At 39.0% G+C, this 19,679-nt stretch overlaps 1 protein-coding gene and 1 long non-coding RNA gene across 32 annotated transcripts in view; both read right to left on the reverse strand.

The window, feature by feature from the left end:
- The window catches only part of LOC105483059 (fragile histidine triad diadenosine triphosphatase), a 1,492,666-nt gene that overhangs the window by 1,314,021 nt on the left and 158,966 nt on the right, over positions 1–19,679 (reverse strand). The gene's annotated exons all lie outside the window — the stretch shown is intronic.
- LOC139361989 (uncharacterized) overlaps positions 2,608–19,679 on the reverse strand; it is a 28,946-nt gene continuing 11,874 nt past the window's right edge. Inside the window, exon 2 of the long non-coding RNA XR_011620128.1 lies at positions 2,608–19,674. This is a non-coding gene — a long non-coding RNA (uncharacterized lncRNA). The remainder of the gene's footprint in view (positions 19,675–19,679) is intronic.

Here is a 19,679-nt window from a genome sequence, read left to right on the forward strand (position 1 = left end):
CCCTGTCTGTGTGGGGTCTGAACATTCTCCCCATGCTTGTGTGAGTTTTCTCTGGGCAGTCAAGTTTTCTCCCACATCCCAAAGATGAGCATGGTAGATGAACTGGCATGTCTACATGGTTCCCATCTGAGTGAATGTGAGTGTGTGTGTGTAGGTGTATAGGTGAGTGGGTCCTACAATGGGATGACATCCTGTCCAGGGCGAGTTCCCACCTTGCACCCTGAGCTGCTGGGACATGCTGCAGCCATTGGAGATCCTCAACTGGAATAAGTAAATAATGATCTTACTTGTTTTTGTTACTCTTTCTTAAATGTATATATAGTTTACATAGATTTCAATGTATAATATTCAAAGTGTTTTGGTCTATTTAGAAGTTTGATGGTATATTTGTGACCAGAAATATGCCATAGGAACTTAACTCTTATTTATATCAATTAGTCTATGGTGAAATTGGTTATATGTTGCTTTGCTTTATGTCCCAGTTTCCAAGAATCTATCAATGGCATTAAGTGAGGACTTACTGTACTTTACTATAGCTGAACAGGCTGCCACCCAACACCAGAACGAGCTACCATGACGACAGTCAATCAGGAGACATATCCGTGTTTCAGAGAAGAAAGCCAGCAGCTTTCTGGGAAAAAGCACAGAGGGAAACTCCCCTAAGCTGGAGCTATTTCCTAGCAGTAACTTGCTGCTGCAGTTTAGCCCTGTCATCTGTGTGTACTCCTCATTAAGTACCACATTATGGGCCATCACATCTTCTCCAGCTGAAAGTAAAGGCAATGCCCTGGAATTGCCCTATGGCCCAAATGTGTGACTAACGACTGAGACTTTGGCTTCTTGCTTGATGTTTGGCCTTCAGAATTACATGAACCTGCTCTGAAAGACACACCACTGTCACAGATGCATGCGGATAGATTAAGCTCCAGATGGAAGGCTGTCAATGTCAATCAGTCACTGTTCTTACAGCCCGGCTGGTTTTTCATCTAAGCAACCACAGAGGATGATTCTGTAGCAGTCGGTTCCTTAGCTCAATTAAGTCTTAGGATTGGAGGTCAAGTTACCCTGGTTTCCTAAGCATTCTCTACCAAATGTTTGTTTTTTGTCTTATTCCTACTGATTCATTTATAGCAGCTTCTTTTGATGCATTCATCCTTGAGCATGTCTTCCCATTTCCAAGTGACCTGTTTCACTATTCTGCAGAATGTTCCAGCTCTTTGATGAAATATACATAATTGTCGAATCAACTGTCCCATAAAGAGATAAAATCTGGATTAAATACAAGACTTGTTGTCAGGAGAGAACAGATAAGGTGAAGAATTAGAAGACTAGCTGGGAAGAAGTGAGATGATTGAAGTTTATGAAACTTTTAGAAGGCTATTGAACACCTTCCCTTTCTCCCCCCTCCTTTGAGTCTCCCAGTCTGCCAGTTTCAGTCGGTTGGTTTTATGTTCCTGTTGTGATATATGTTTAGTTCAAGGCTGTGGACTTTGCGCCTTGGTTACAGGTAAGTGCCTCTGTGTTTCTCATCTTTATCTATCCAGTCACTTGTCTCCTCTCAAAATTTCACTTTTTAAATACATATATGTTATTTAATATCAAAAGAATATCTTCACCTTTCATAAATTCCTAACCCTAGACTCTGGGTGCCTAGGGTAAATTTTTAATTCTATTCTATTTATTTTAATTAAATTTAAATTTAAATTTGTTTTAATTAAATTTAAATTAAATATCTAATTCTATTTTTATTTATTTATTTAATTCTATTTTTAAGTCTATGGACTTGCTTGAACATACAGCTCGTCAATGATGCAGGCAGGATTCAAGTCCAGGCAAATCATGGCTCTAAAGCTTGTGTTCTTAACTTCCACATGACACTGTCCCTCAGGAGGAATATTGTAACTCCCTACATTTCCATTCCAAACTCTCAAATGTAAAATGCTAATTATAAGGTACATGTTATTGCAAAACATGTATAAAAGTATATAAGTCAAAGATTAAATTTTGCCTCCTCTTCTTCTTCCCATCCCTCTACCCTTATAACCACACAATTTCATTCCCTGAGGGAGCCTACATTAATAATTTGGCATGTATGTTTTTGAATACAGACATATAGTTTTCTATGTTTATATAATACATACTGTTCTGTCACAAATTTGACATCTTTTCATGTCAATTCATAGAGATCTACACCATGCTTGGTAATGGCTGCAGAGTAATTTCAATGTATAGACATAAATACTATATAGAACCTCTTTACCTACTTGGTCAAATATATCTACAGAGTACGTTACTAGACATTTCAAGGAATTTCTATGTCAAAACATTTCAAACCATGTTAATAGTTCCAAACTTCCCAATCCAAGTTTAATATTTGTATTTATATCCACAACAGGGTATTCCCCTGGTTTTACCCACAGTGCTTATTATCCTAACCAACTGATTGATTTTTTTAGCTTAATTATTTTAAAAATGAGGTTATGATGAGGTCCCTAAGAGTCTCTTCACCTAATTTACTAGGATCTACTTAATCTGGAGAGCAAAATAAAGCAACTACCCAACCTCAAAATATCCTTTTGCCTCTCCCAAATGACTCTTCTGGCATCATTTATATGCTGAGCTCCATATAACTCACTGGATTTATATGATCTTATATCTCTAGATTGAGTTACAAATGGCTGAATCTCTTGAAACCTAGACCAAAAAATAAGAATGGAATAAAAAAAGAGTTTTGGTAGGGAAACTGTGACTCTCCAAGGTCAGTAGAGACATGCAGAATGGTTTCCCATGTCCCCAGGCATAAACTAAAAGATCCATTGCTTTTGGACAGTATAAATGCAGAATGTGCCCCAGATGAATAGAAATGAAGAAATCTTGAATGCAGAACTGAATTTCTTGGAGCTGTATTGGTTACCTAGAGGCATGAATTAGGTGGATCTGATTCTATGTTTTAAAGAAATAGAAAAAAAATTAGTCCAGGTGATTACTGCTCCTGAAGCATGGTCACTCAAAGGACCTTCTTCTAGCTCCCTGGGATAGATGGTTGCTATTCATCAGCTCCACTCACTGAAGATGCTGTGCTATGCATTCCAAATGGAGCCTTGGAGGACTAACTGATATCACTAACACAGACTCATAGAGATGTCATCATTTTCTTCTTCATCATCTTCACCTAGATTAGTTTTAAGTGAACCATGTACTAGTTCTCAAATCAACCACATGGGGTAGGTTCCATTATTATTTAAATTTGCAGATGTGAATACAAGGCCACAAGGTCGTAAGTGATACTTCCAGGGCTCAAACCACTTCTGTATTATGTCAAAAGCCATGGTCTTAACCATTGCCCCGTACTCCCTTCTACAGGCATAACATTTTAAAAATATATACCAGAAGAGCTAAAGAATCCCAAGCATGGGAAGGATGAAAGAGAATGGTGGCCGGTGGTACAGTGGAGCATAATGGGCCAGTCTGACTCTGAGACTCCTGTTTCATAATGTCTGCATGTCACTAAAAAGGATCTAGATAAAGGTTCACAAACACAAATGAATATGGGGGCCAGGACGTTAACATCCATGAGTAAAGAGGATCAAGTGCATGACAAAAAGAGTGGTGAAGAACGTGGTAAACTGAAACACATGCCCCATGGGAAGAAGGCAATACTCTCAGGTGTGTATGTGGTTCAAATGTTGCCAAATCAATGGATTTTTTCAAGAGATGAAAAAAATCCAATTTTAATGCAAATTGCTTCTATTTCCAAATGATGATTTCAATGTCATGTTTAAAAACACTTTGAGTATGACTTGGTTCCCTCTGACCTCCACACATAAGCATTAACATGGACAGAAGTATAGCAGCACTGTGAGGTGTTTTCCCACAGCCATTGGTCCTTCATCCTTGCTAACACACCTTGATCTTTCTCAGGTACCTGCAGGTGGTAATGTGTCCAGGGAAGATAGGCCTCTCAGCATAAGAGGCTGAAACGTACTGGCCTCAGCCAGTGAAGGTAACCGAATACTTCATTGACAATGACTCGTCTGGGATGGGATGCATGTGTGACTCAGTTCTAACCAAAGAGAAATAGAAAGATATCTGCTAAGAGACTTTAAGGAATGATTTTCTTTCTTGAAATAGAAAGAGAGAGGCCCACCACAAGATGGCCCTTTTTGCCCCCTTCCCTCCTATCCTGTGTTGAATGCAATCGGGACACTGTGGTATTGAAAGCTCTGGCAGCCATTTTGTGGCAGGAGGTAACAAGTCTGAGGATTAAGGCCAATGCACTGCCAATGGTGGAATGAATGCATGAAAGGAGCTTGGATCCTTGTTTAGCAGCCAAATCAACACGGAGACTACTTATTTTGAGGCTTCTTATATAGAAAACAGAAAATCTCCTTGTGTTTTACGGTACTATCAGTTGAGTGTTCTGTTACTTCATACTGAATACATTCTAATGAAGGATCTCACTTTCAACCTTACTTCAGAGTTCTGGCCTTTTGTTTACAGCACCCTTCATACAGGAAAACTTCAAGTTTACACAGTTAGAGTGTGCAACTAGATGTGAGATAAGGCTCTGCCACTTGAGAACGCCCACACGCTGCTTCAAAAATTTAAATTATGCTGTTAGCTTTTCAAGATGGATGAAATCCTTTACAGGATCATATAGCAAGGACTAAATTGCTCTCACAGTTGCCAAGCAACTGTGTATATGCTGCCTAGAGACAAAAATTCATGACCCTTGACTCCCCAAAGGAGAGTCTTTACCCACAACTGATATGCATGTGCCCAAGTCTAACACTTCCATCCAGCAAAGGTCATGGTGTACATCTGGGCTATCCAATATCCCAAGCTCATTATACTGCCAACTTCTATCATTCTTGATCACACCATGAATTATGATTTCTGCATGCAAATCCAAACGACAGAGCAGAGAGTATCCTGGGGCATAATTCCTGTCCTTTGGCCTGTCTCATTATATAGACTGATTGGGTACCATCCAGGCAAACAAACAAACAAAAATAACATATGAAGGTTCCTGTTAGCCTGAAGAATCACTGTCAGGTAAACAGAGTTTTGTAAACAGCTTCCAATATTCAAGGAAAGTTTGAGTCTTCACAGTGAGTAATGTGATCAACTTTAATAATGTCTCAAGGGGCTTCTATCTCATGAGTCATTTCAAACACACACACACACACACACACACACACACACACACACAGGCTAAGATGTGCTCATCATTCTATTAGGAAGGAAATCTCAAAATGCAAATATAGATGGTGTGTTCACATTTACATTTCATAATTATCTAAGTGTTTTGTTTTTGCAGGTGAATTTTCTAATACTTTAAATCATAGAATCATGGTATATAAAAATCAAAAGAGACCATGAGATCAAGAAGTCCAATCCAAGAGAAATTAAGGGGCACAGCTGCTGAAGGGTGAACACAGAATCCAAGTTGCTGGACTCTCAATCTACTGCCCTTCCCCAAAACTAACATGTGTGTCTCTCAGGCAATCAACCCTTAATCATTGTGATGATAAACATCAGGGACAATTTAATTTCAACTTGACAATAAATCAAACTCTCCATGTAGCCCTTAGTTGCTATACTAGTCAGAAAAAATTTAAGTTGAATATGAACCACTCTTTTATTACCTTCCACCTCAAAAAAAAAGGAACAGAATGTTAAATATACAAGGTTTTATTCTCTCATTTAACAAGTTTGGAGATCAGTAGTCTAGTGCTGACATGGCAGTTCTACAGACCCATTACAGACCTAGATGCCTTCAACTGACTGTATCTTCATTCCTAAAGGGTGACTGTCTTAGTCTGCTTTGTGCCGCTATAACAGGACCTGAGACTAAGTAATTTATAAACAACAGAGATTTATTAGCTCACAATTCTGGAGGCTGGGAAGCCCAAGATCAAAGGCCCACATCCTGTGAAAGCCTTCTTGCTGTGTTATACGTGGAAGAAGGCACTACATGATGAGAAAGAGCACGCAAAGGGGCAAGAAGTGACTGAACTCACTTTGATAAAAAACCCACTCTTGCAATAGTGAACCCACTCCCATGATAATGACATTAATGCATTCATGAGGGTAGATCCTCCATGCCCTAATCACCTCTTAAACATCCCACTTCTCAACACTGTTGCACTGAGAAATTAAGTTTCTAAAACATAAACTCTGGGGGACACATTCAAAACACAGCATTCATCTTCTTAACATAGCCAAAAAGGCCAGGCATGGTGGCTCACACCTGTAATCCCAGCACTTTGGGAGGCCGAGGTGGGTGGATCACCTGAGGTCAGCAGTTTGAAACCAGTCTTGCCAACAGGGTGAAATCCCATCTCTACTAAAAATACAAAAAATTAGCCGTGTGTGGTGGCACACACCTGTAGTCCCAGCTACTCAGAAAGCTGAGGTGGGAGAATCGCTTGAACCCAGGAGGCGGAGGTTGCAGTGAGCTGAGCTGAGATCATGCCATTCGACTCCAGCCTAAGCAACAAGAGCAAAGCTCTGTCTCAAAAAAAAAAAAAAAAAAAGGAAAGAAAACAAAACAGCCAAAAGTAATTAATGAGCTGTCATGTCTGCACCCCAGCTGGCAGCAAGGAGGAAGCTGTAATACGCCTTCTCTTTAAGGATTCTCCCAGTTAGTGTACCCCTGAAAGCAGAGCCTAAGACAAGGACAAAGGGCATAGGTTCCGGTAGATTATTTGGATGGTGATCTCAGAAAATTTGAATGAAAGAGATGAGACAGTAAAAACTGGAAGGAAAAAGGAAACAGCATGTGTTATCAACACCTTGGGAGCTATGTGAGGAGCTGTGTAGAATGTACCCAAAACTGTCCATCTAATTGATAGAAGGCTGTGGCAACCCACCAATTGGTTCAGCATTGCCTGTAGTGCTGTTACTTCCCCGACCATCCCTGTGCATGGGCTGGGAAGGCTTCTTTGGTTTTCGAGTAAGGCCTAAACCAGAATAGTAGATGTACAGCACAGCAGAACTTGAGGACCCTGGCAGCACATGACAGCATCTGCCACAGCTGCAAAGAAATTAGGTGGGGATAGGGAATGTGGCATTGTGTACCTGCTACAAGAAAATGTCCAGAAAGTTGCTCATAAAGCTTTTTATTATCTCTACGCATCAGGAGTCCTCAAGACAATCCTTAGACTCAATGATTCACTCAAAGACTCCCAGAATCCAGAAAAGCTTTGTACTCATGGTTATGGTTTGTTACAGAGAAAGGATACAGATTAAAATCAGCAAAGTAAAAAGGTATACAGGAAAGAATCCAGGAGACAACAGGCACCAGCTTACAGTGTCCTCTACCAGTAAAGTCACACAGCTGGTTCTTAATTGTCCCAGCAACTATGTATGACAACATGTATAAAGTATTGCCAACCCAAAAACCTCACCCGAGCCTTGGTGTCCATGATTTTTATTGGGAGTCAATCACATAGACATGGACTTCCCATATGAATGACCTTAATTACCCAGTCTCCAGTCCCCCCAGAGGTCAAATTGATACAGCATGGCCCAGGGCTTCAAGTGAACAGAAACAGTATTCACCATCAATCACATTGTCAGTATAAACTATCTGGCAAGACCCACCGTTTCAGGTATTCAAAGACACTCTTATCAGTTAGGGTGCTTCAAAAGCTCCAAGGTTATCTCTTAGGAGATGGTCAAGGGCCAGTCTTTTCTTTGGCATCTGTGGAATTTGAACACCCCAAGCCCTGAGTTAACCCTTTACTGAACAACCTGTTTCGTCAGAACTTAGTCAAATGGCCATAACCACCTGCAACAAAAGTAAGAAATGCAGTCTTTGTTCTGGGCAGCCATATGGCTAATCAATATTTTGGAATTCTATTATTGTATAATGATGGTTCTCAAACTTCAGCACATCAGAATCACCTGAGAATTCATTAAAATAGCCTGCACAACCTCCTCCTCAGAGTTTCCGATTAAGTAAGTGTAGGGTGAGGCCCGATAATTTGCATTTCACTAATTTACCAGGTGTATTAGTTTCCCAATAAAGCCAGAACAAATTTGCACAAACTTTGGGCTTAAAACAACACAAATTCCTTACCTTACTATTCTGTGGGTCAGAAGTCTGACACAACTCCCACCAAGCTCAAATCAAGGTGTGAGCAGACTCCTTTCCGCAGTCTCTAAGGAAGAACGTTTCCTTGCTCATTCCGGTTGTTGGCAGAATGCATTCTGAAGTCCTGTTTCCTGATTGCCTGTCAGCTGAAGGTCATTCTCAACTTCTAAAGGCCATCCACATTTGTTAGGAGGTTGACCCCTCCTTCCATCATCAAGTCAGCAATGAGGGTTTGGGTTCTTTTCATGCTTTGAATCTCACCTGCCTCCTCTATCGCCATATCTTTCTGATTGCAGCCTGAAAATGTTATCTGATTTTTAGAGCTCATGTGACTAGACGGGGCGCACCCAGGTATCCAGGAGAATCCTGCCGTCTCATGGTCCGTAATCTTAGTCACATATGCAAAGTCTGTTTTGCCGGGTAAGATAGTATATTCACAGGTTCTGGAGATAAGGGCGTAGATATCTTTGTGGGGAGGGAGCATAATTCTGCCTACCACACCAGTCAGTCCACTCTGATTCTGTGGTTAGGGAACACACTTTGAGAACCACCAATATAGAAAATAAGAGAACCAGAAGACTCTTCCACAATGTAGCCTTATTTTACATTGTTGGAAAGTCAATGAAAGCTTTTAACAAACTGGTTGACTGCAGCTTTACCTCTTCAGTGGGCCGCTTTCCTACTCGAAAAGTAACGAGAAAAAGGGCAGAAAGGGGGACCAGCGAATAGCAAAACAAAAACTGAAATCACTCCCTGACTAGATCGTCAGCTCTAGCATACTCTGGCCATTTCTCAGATGTATTCCGTGAAATTCTTGGTTGAGAGAAAGAGGGAGAAAACACAAGCCAATCCTGAATCAAAATTAATAGAGAATTCTACTAAAATTCAACAGGTTTTTCTTTTTTTATTTTTTAATGGTAAGATCCCTCAAGGCCTTTAAAATACCAATGTCTGCTTTAAATCTCCAAGAAGGAGGGCAGAGTTTTTGAAAACGATAGCCGTGGTTTTTTTCATGGCACATATAATGGAATTGGGTTGCCTGGAAAAACGCATGAGTAAAGGTTGTTCCACAAGGGGACAGGTGGTAACTCAATGCACCTTCACTTTCTAGGTTGGTGCTTCTCAATTTGGCTGTATATTGAAATCATCTTAGGAGTTTTAAAAAGCACTGATGCCTAGGTCACACACCCCAGTGATTCTGATGCAATTGGTCTGGGGCATGTCTTGGGCATTGTGCTTTCCCCCCATATCTCCAACATGATTGTAACATGTAGCCATGATTAAGGACTGTGATGGTGGGTGATAACCCTGTTTTCCTGAGTCTATTAGAGTATGAAGTTACTAACCAGAGTGAGTAAACTTGGTATTGTTCTCTGTATTTTAATTCCTGCCCAACCAAATTAAGGAAGTGATTTCAAAAATTAGAAGAGATAATCTAGAGTAGTAGGCAGTACTAACGAATTCCACGTTCAAGAATATCATCCTTTGTTAACCATCATTGCGTGATTTAAAACTCTTTGTATCCTCAGAATTTAGCACAGTGTCCCACACATAGTCTATGTTCAGGAAGAACTGTGGTAAATGATAAATAAGTATGAACAAAGTCCCCTTCAAAATGAAGATTGCAGGAGAATCAAGCTTCAGTCAGACATAAGTGCGCACTATTCTAGTGAGATAAATCAATCAGATAAACAGGATGGGGAATCACCATTTTGGTTTTGTTGTTGTCATTATTGTTGTTTTTGAGACAGAGTCTCACCCTGTCACCTAGGCTGGAGGGCAGTGGTGTGATCTCGGCTCACTGCAACCTCCGCCTGCAGGTTCAAGTGATTCTCCTGTTTCAGTCTCCCGAGTAGCATGCCTGGCTAATTTGTACAATTTTTTAGTAGAGACGGAGTTTCACCATGTTGGCCAGGCTGGTCTCAAACTCCTGAACTCAAGTGATGCACTCACCTCGGCTTCCCAAAGTGCTGAGATTACAGGCATGAGCCACCGTGCCTGACCGGGAACCACCATTTCGATTGGCATGGTACCAGGTACACAGAATTTAGCCAATAAACTATTTGATGTGTGAAAGAATGAATAAATTTTGGCATTAAAAGGCAGGCTTCAGTATGTCAAAGCAAGAGGTAATTGGGTGAGGACCAGAGGATGGAGCCCAGAGCAGGAAATGAAGTTCAGAGAAGAGGTAGGTGTTCAACATAGTGTGTCTCCTCCTCCAGTTTTGAGGAGGTCACTGAAAACATTTGGCATAGCAGTGAAAAATCACTCAAAAGACTTCTGTGGAAATGGACACACTTGTGTGGAAATGTGCAAATCTCGGCTGCTTCTAATTCATTTCTGTCTTTCTAACCTGTTAGAATCCAGTGCAGTCTCTTTGGCTCTATCCAGGATAATGCAAAATGGAATTGTACACATAAGCTTCCTGCCTTCTGCTCCTTCTCTTCATAACCAATGTGTTGCTACACAGCAATTTCCAAATGCCTCTTCCCAGGGCACCTTTTGAGAGCATCTCTCTTTGTACCCCCTAAAATAGATAATACTAATTTTCTTTGACATGTTATACGTTTTGAGGATCCATGCATCCCTAACAAGTGCCCAGTCTTACGATGGTGCAGCCTCTCATCCAATATTCTGTCATTTAATTCATGATGCTGTTTATCTTGGCTGCAAGAGAGTGAATTATTGGCATATTCAGACAGTTTCATACCACCTCTCATCCTCTCCATTATCATAAAAGTTAAAATTATTTATTTATGAACCAAATAACTTATCTGAACATTTTAACAATGCACGAGCACTTACAGAGGTTTTTCTTTCAATTTGGGTCGAGATACAAAGTCAAATATGATTTCAGTACAAGTTGTGATGGTTTTTCTCAGTATCTTATATGGGGTTCCATTTTTGCCTTGTACAACTAATACAAGAAGCATAATGAACTCTCAGCAATCCCCTTGAGAAATGACAAAGAGGTATAAGCAATAATTTATCTGTGGAATGCAGGGCCTTGATACATAACTTCCAAATCTACTCTAAAAGAAAAAGAAAAGAAAAAAAATTCCTAGCTAAGAGCCATGAAGAAAGAGCCCAAACACTCTCACACATTTTGTTGGAAAGGTAGACTGTACAACATATTTGGATTGCAATCTGGCAATATGCTTTGAATGTTCACAGTTTTAAAACATACATGTCCTGACCCATTATTTCAAAGGCTGTATCCTGATCCTGATGAACTAATAAAAACTGCACCTAAAGATATATCATGTGTGGATGCTCATTTACAGCATTACTTCCCATAAAGAGAAATAGGGAGAAACAAATAAGAGACCTTTCTAACATATTTTGTTATCTATAAAATGGATTGCTATGCAGTCATTAAAAATAATGTTCCTAAAAATTAGTTTATAGAAAAATGTATAAAAATGTACATGATATAAAGTTAAGTGGAACAGCAAGATATAAAACAGTATATGCAGTCTATTTCCAATATGTTTATAATAAGTATCTGCATATATATTTCTACACCGGCATATTATTCTACACGGAAAATGATCAATACATATTTTTGAGTGTATAAGCGGGGTGTGTGTGTATTTACAAAGACGAAGATGAAATACCCCAAAATATTAATAGTGGTTATGGTTAGATAGTGATAGTGAAGTTATGGGGGATATTTATTTTTTTCTTTATATTATCCTACATTTTCCAAATTGCCTCAATGCAAATGTTATTTTTATAACTTATTACTGATTTGTGGGCTAAATAGACCCATTGACATTTTCTCTGGAATATGCTAGTGACACAATCACTCTGCTGTTAGGTAGTTCCACCCCTCACACCCCCTCATTTGGTCTCTTCCAAGATCAAGGACTTTAGAGCCAGAAACATTTGGATTCAAATCCCAGCTCTCTACTTTCTAGCTCTATGACAATGGATAAGGTCATTGTCTCTAGGTGTTCTGGACCTTTGGGATAGAGTTGTTGGAGAGTTAAATGAGGAGTGTTGCATTCCTATCCAATAGTTATTTCTCCCTCCCCTTCCTTTCCAATAGGATCTGACTGTGTGATTTTATTCAGGTATTGACTGCCCACACCCTATATCCAGGGACAAGAGGCTGGGGCCTACTCAGGCCTAAGGCTTGAAGCTTAACTGGACTAGGACAAGCATGGTAACTTCATTCCCCTTGCAAGGGATCATTTCAGGGTATGGTTTGAAATTCTGGCCAATCACCTAGGTTGGACAATTGTTGGAGGCCAGGGTGGTTCTGAGAAAATTTTCTTCACACTTAAGAAAACAAAGGACACCTGGAAGGATGAGTGTTCATTGCCATTTCTGGCCTTCAGACACTGAGGATTTCTGGACCCACTATAGTCAAATTGGAACCATTAGAAGAAAAGCCGGCAAAGAAAAGCAACGCCTGAAAGAGGGGAGAAAAAAAAGACAGAAAAAAAACTTAGTTTTTGATAATGTTGTTGCTGAATTCTGGCATGGCCCTATTTTTTAAATCTATATTTAAAATTTTTGTTAAAATCAGTTGAACAAGGATTTCTATTACTTCTATCTGAAAGGATCATAAGTGACACAAAAAGCAAGTGCCAAGCTCAGGACAGAGAGCAGAGTTCAACAAATAAAGAAGAAAAAAAAAAAAGAGAGAGTCTTTTCTTTCTCTCACCGTCCAAATACATATTTAATATACACAGTATATACTTGTTTATGACTTGTAAATGTAGTTAATAGAGAAGGTAGCAAGAAAGAAAGGGGTAAATGCGCCTTTTCCTCCTCGTAAAACATGCACAACAGGACTCCATTTCTCTAATTTTTTTATAAAAGCCCCCAAAAAATATGGACAAAGACAAAGTTTTCCAAGGAAAGACGTGTGCTGTAATGGATTATATCTTGCTAAAAATTCTAGGCCTTCTAAAAAAACAAAATCTTGAATAACAAAGACCTCCTCTGATCCTTCCTCCCTGTAGGTCTTGAACAACTAGCCAGAGGCCCTGCTTTTGTAAGAGTTTCCCTAGACAGATCAGGATGGATGGAGTGTATGCTGTTAGATCAAAAGAAATCATTTGCTACTTGAATATGCATGGGCTACATTAACTGTGAGCCTTAATCAAGTAATGGAGACTGACAGGCTTCTTGGCCTATAGGGGCTCTATAGTAATAAAATGTGCACTTTTCTAAAAATGGCATTCATAAGAGTCAAGTGACTGGACAATTACTTTGTTTGATTCCACATCCCAGGCTGGACAATCTCCTCTTCCCATATTCTTTTGCATCTGATACTGATGGGGAAGAATAAGCCAGCCTGAGCTATGCTTAGATATTTTAAGTTATAGTGAAAAACAAAATATATGTGTTAACGCCTGGAACATTATCTGTGATTTGGGTGTAAGGTCTAAAAAATATGGACAAGTGGGAATTCAAAAATCACCCTTCCAGCACTGCAAAGAATTTGTGAGTATTCAAGCTTTAGCAGTTGGGTTTGTGCATTTTCCTTTCATAACTATTGCTAGCCATCCCAGAATGTTGCACTCAGTAAGAAGGGCTAACAGTGTCCTGCTGGCCCTATTCCTATGTGTCATCTTACAGCATTTCCAGTTAATGGCATGACTGTAATGACTAGCAATTTAAATAATGGAGGCTGAAGCAGAGGCAGCTATAAGGACACAATGCAGAAATTGCCACAGTTTATCAACATCACTGGCACCCAGCTCTTCATTACCTCCTTGAATAGGGTCAAAGTAGTTAAAGTGATGCTGTAAATACCGACTAAAACAAAGCAGCAGTTTATTCTTGATTTGGCATTGGGTATTTATAACAAACAAGTTGCATTTCCCAGGCATGGGTTATTAGACACGGGAATGTAATTGATATTAACCAACTTTCAGGCTCCAGTAACTTTTTCTCACTGCATGTCAGTTTAATTTTTTTAAAGCACAAGCAGCGCATGCCAAATGGAAAACAAGAGGAAGAACACAAAAAACCCCTTAAGCCTTCAGTACTACGTGAAAAACAACTAACCCATTTATCTTATAGAATCCTTCAGAGGTTTGCTATAAACTTGGAAGAGAATATCAGAGAGCCTTCTCTTTCTGAGAGGGTATTCGAGTGATTTTTAGAAATGAGACATCTCTAACTGTAATTTTGTTTTCTGTTCAGAACTAGAAGAGTATGCAAAAATATCTAAAAATACAAATTGTGCATCTACTGCATTACAGCAGAGGCTGAACACAGGTGATCCATGAGACAAATTTGACCCATTGCTCTGTTTCATGTGGACCATACGGTAATGGTTGACTTTGTGTTTTAACATTTTAAAATTCTTTTCAACATTTGTAAATTGAGAGATTTCACAGAAAATCCTGGAAGCTCTGACCCTACCGGCACCACACTCCTACAAGATAACAAATGGCCGGGGCTGAGTTGAGGCTGCTCTTGTCCTTTGCCTCAATTGCATCACTCCTACAGTCTCCTTGTCTCTGAGGCCAAATGTCAATTACCTCTCTTCTTCTTAATAGTATTGTTATTTTTCTTAAGTAATGATCAAAGACAAATATTCATTTTGGTGAGCCTTGATCATAAATGGGGAAACTAAAGATGAATTAAGGAGACTGAGTGTTTTAGAAAATGAAAAGGCTATAATTCCTTATAGAAGTAAATAATTTCTTACTTAACCCCCTTTACTCTGTAACAGAATCCTCCCAGCTGGCCTCCAAGAGCATTGAGTGTGTGAGCCTTTATGAAAAGCATCAAGTTAAACATTCTGTGTAAAGGATATCAGATATATGGAAAGGCCAAGCTAGGTTCAGTCTCAGACAAAAGCTGTCAAGCTGAGAAAGGGAAAAGCAAACACTGAACTTGTGAGAAAAACAACAAGTAGCAAGCATGGGATTGAGGGCTAGAAAGAATAAAGCAGGTTTCAATGTTCTACCAAAAAATGTCTTAGCCCCTTGCTAAACTCCTTTTGGGAAATACAGGCACAACAGAAAGCTGCCTTCACTTCCAAAAGTTATCGAGACATTCTCGGTGGGAGCTGCTGCATCAACCTCGTGTCCCATCTGGAGCTGCAGACCCTCACTGCCCATTGGTTTAACAATCTCTCTCCTCCTGCAAGAAGAGGGTGGTGGCAGGGAGTAGTACTATAAGGGATGTTTGTCTTAATAAAAAGAATATACATACATGCACATACACACCTACCCAGAAAATACTATTTCATGGCATCTATACTTACAGGGAATTCACTCAGAAACAGTTTTTTAGTAACACAAAGAATTAAAATCATTAGCACCCAACAAATCAGAAATGATGGAAGATTAGGAAGACCATTGCATAGAAAGAAGACTAAAAAAAGATAAAACCCTTTACAGAACCAGAAAAGGTGAGGAGAACACAAACAATCTTTTTCACTGAGATTGAGAACCCAGAAAAACCTTTTGATATAACTAGGGAAAGTTAAGTAGAGTCAGGAAAGGAACAAGTGTGTATTAATTTCCCACTGTGTAGAAAGCACTCCATATACATTTTAATACATTTTGATAAATAATAAATAATACTTTATATTTTTGTTCATTTATTCATTAAATAAGTATTTGTTCACTGTCTTCTATGTGTCAGACATCTCTAGGGATATAAAAATTTAAAGACATGGTTTTCCTATTATCAAGTTTTGAGTCTAACAAGGATATAGACAAACACTCTAATGAAAATAATAATGATTATAAATACAAACAGCAATAATACAATAGCTTAATAACAGCTGTCCTTTACTGAGTGCTTCCAATGTGGTAAGAATTGTGTTGAGCACTTTACATTATTATTCGTTTAATCCCTCCTAAATGCCCTATGACCAACTTACTAATATCTTCATTTTACAGAGAAGGGAAGTGAGCCATAGACCAAATGATTACCTAAGGTTATAAAGATAACAGATGAAAGATCTGAGATTTAAACACTGCCTGTTCTCTGCACACCAGGCCAGGAGATAATCTGTGATATCAACCCATACCAGCTATAATGGAGGCATGCCAAAAACAAGAGATGCAGAGGGGAGACCCTTAAACCCTTTTGAATTTGCAAAGCACTTTCCCATAGAGAAAATAAGCTTCCAGAATTCATCAGCCCCAAGAGGTGATACTGGTAGAAAATATAATAAGCTTTCATAATGGCTTAGGTCAAGGTGTGAATGACAGAGCTATAAGGGCTGGTAAAAGAACCAAACCTTTCCAATCCAGAGACAAAAGGAAAAGTGAGATCCATCCACGACGTGTCTCTTGAGGACTCGTTTAGGACCAAGATAGTGAGTGTAGAATGGACCATGCATGCCTCAGTCTGTCAAATTTTATGTTTCTAAGGACAAATTTGCTACACAATTTTCACCCTATTTTTATATGGGAAATCTGTTGAAAACAATACAATACATAAAAGATGAATCACTTATTGAGTCTTTAATATGTCTCTAGCACAGAAATAAACATCTTGTGTATATTGTTTCTAATTTCCACAATACGATGAGTTAGAAATATACAGAATAGAAGAACAGTGGGATCAGAGAGGTTAAGTGATCTATCCAAGACCATGCAGGTGTTAAGAGGTAGAGGAATGGTTTGAACTTGTAACAATGTGACTCCAAAATCAAAACCTTTTTCCTTACACTAAAATACAAAGTATCAGGCCAAGTCTCTCTGCAAATACTCATCCTGTTTCTTTTGGTTCTTCATTCATTTAATCAAAAACAAGTTATTGTGCATATACAAGGGACATAGTATTCATCCTTGTGCATCTGACAAGTAAGTCAAGGAGACAGGTGTGTAAATCCCTAACCAAACTTACAGGCAGGAAGAAGGAGGCTAAATGTGTTTATTATTTAAATAAACTCCATGAAGTCAGGTACTTCAGTTTGTTGATCATTGTCACATACCTGAAACACAATCTTGAAGGAACGAACATTTGTTGGTGGAAGGATAAATGAAGACAGTCCCACTTAAGGAAGTACAAACTTAAGGTAGAATTAATTCTGCCTAAGATAGATCAAAGAAAGCCCCCAAGTGCAGTGGCACTGAATGGGACTTGGAAGAATGTATGAGGTATGTACTAGTGAGAAATGAAGTGACAGGAGCTAAGGCTGGGGGTAAACACAGGCATGGGAGCATAGAAGCCCACAAAACATTTGGGTAATAGAGTTCAAGCATACTGAGAGCACAGGAAAGGAGAAATGAGAGTGAGAACTAAAGTCAAAAAGGTAATTGGGCACCACTTTGCACAGAGCCTTCAAGTCAATTACACACACACACACACACAAAAAGACAGCCACGCCAGTAGAAAGCAGTAATGTGACAGCTTTTGGCAAACTGGGAATATATCATCCCTACTTCCTCCCCACTGATCTTAGAAGAATCCGAAGTATTTACGCCTAGTTTGTAAGACCCCAAGAAACTCTCCAGGGGTCTAATTCCCACCACTCAGCTAAGAACTCTCAGCTCAAAAGATACTGGCATCTGGAAAGCCTTCTTCAATGTCCCTAAGTCTGAGTTCCTTACACCCTACACTTCACCCATCTCACAATGTGTTTTTCTTATCGCTCTCCACCATCACTGCCTTCCATGTGGGCAGGCACTATCTTTGTTGATTCCGAGCATGTTGCAAACAACCTGGCACATAGCAAGTACTCAATAAATAGCTTGGAAATAATTATTACATTAGTGAATTGAATGATTGATGCACTGACTGTTGAAAAAATAGAGTCAAGGAGAGCCATAGGAGGCTGCCACCGTAGCCCAGGGAAAACATCTCTTTATAAAGGTCCAGATGTATTTCTTTAAGTAGGCACTTAGCTAAGTGGGGAGAGTGGTGGTCAGTTAAGGCAGACAGCAAAGCAGAAAAAGGCAGGGCCAGCGGGCAGTTGCTGGAGAGACCACACTTCTATGGGACTATAGCCATTAGCATGCAACACTGGGTAATCTGATTTTCATGACAGACAGATTTATTATGACTTCTAAATATATAAATCTCAGGTTATGCTTTCCAGCTAACCTAACAACTTGATATATGTGTCTGACATCCCATCTTAAAATCAGATTCTAGCTTCTAATTAATTTTTATTCACCCATCGCTCTAACAAGAGAGGCAGGAAGTCTCAGTGGGATAAACAATAGACAAGGTATTAGTCGTTTCTACTCTGCGGCACATTTTCCATTGAGTCTCTGGAGTTTTCTTCTTCTTTGCTGCCAAAAAAGGGGGGCCGCACCCATTCTCTCTGTGGCTTCTAGGAAGAATGAGTGGAGAACATTACACAGGCACCTGATAATCATTATTTCTACTAAGTAACCAGGGCTTGATCCATCACTTCCACTTCCCCACTCCCTGCTCTCATCCACCCATACAGAAATTGGAATGACATCATATTCTAGTCAGTTTAAAGACTGATCATTGCTTATGTGTTACCATACATCTTGCTTTCTCCAATAATATTATCAGCAGATAGTTCTTGAAGCTGAATTGCAAGCGCCACAATGACCTGACTTTAAACCAATAATAGTGATCATATAGGCTAAAAGTACAACCTACAGCTTTTTATATAATCTGAACAATATTCATAATTCACTCACATTCAGATACTTCATTAACAATGCAAAGTAATACAGTTGTAGCTAGGAAAAGTTTTGTAATCCACTGATTTCTTTAATGAGCATTCTGTGAATCTGTGTTTTTTAATATAATTTTCATATATGAATATAATTTTAAGAACATTTTATTCTATGTCCTTTTTCCAAATTATGAAAGTCAATATGGGTACCGCAGAACAGGTTAGGAAAAAAAAAAAAAGGTCACATTCAAGTTTTTAAGTTTTTAAATGTTTAGTTCTCACTATGTGCCAGACATTGTTCTCAAAATGTTAGATGCATTAAATCCTCCTCAAAAACTCTATCAGGTATCATAATTTATCCTTGTGATGTGTTTAAAAAGTTGTTTGCAGTCACAAAAGTTAGTAAGTTGTACAGCTGAGATTTCAATTGAGGCTGATGGCTGAGGCTCTACCACCTTGGTCTTAATATATTGCCTGCAGATTTAAGGGAAACTTACTAAATAACTAATAGTATAAGTAGCCAGTTGTGTTTGCCAAAGCCATAAATCCAAACTACACAATCATCTTCACATTGAGAACACTATAGCGTTTCTGGCTTTTTGCAAGCAGATTTTAAAAATTTGGATACCGGTCTGTTTACCTGCCATAATATCGAATATAAACTAGGAGGAGAAATACATTCAGCAAAGAACTTTGTTTGATGGACATCACGAATCACAAAAACTGTCATTTTTCTGTTCATAATAAATAAATAGGAAAAATAGGAAAATACCAAAAAATCTGCAAAATCTTCTCCTCTCTATTTGTTACAAGTGTATACTTTCTAAATCTCTAGTGTCTATGTAATTTATTTGATGGTATGAAAGATGTATTTCACATGTACATGCACAGGGGCACATGCACGTGCACACACACACATACACACACACACACACACCCCCTATGTATACAAGAATTACTCTGTGCTCAATTTGTCTTCAGTTGAGCCCTGAA

The sequence above is a fragment of the Macaca nemestrina genome, chromosome 2 (assembly GCF_043159975.1).
Source record: "Macaca nemestrina isolate mMacNem1 chromosome 2, mMacNem.hap1, whole genome shotgun sequence".
Lineage (NCBI taxonomy): Eukaryota > Metazoa > Chordata > Mammalia > Primates > Cercopithecidae > Macaca > Macaca nemestrina.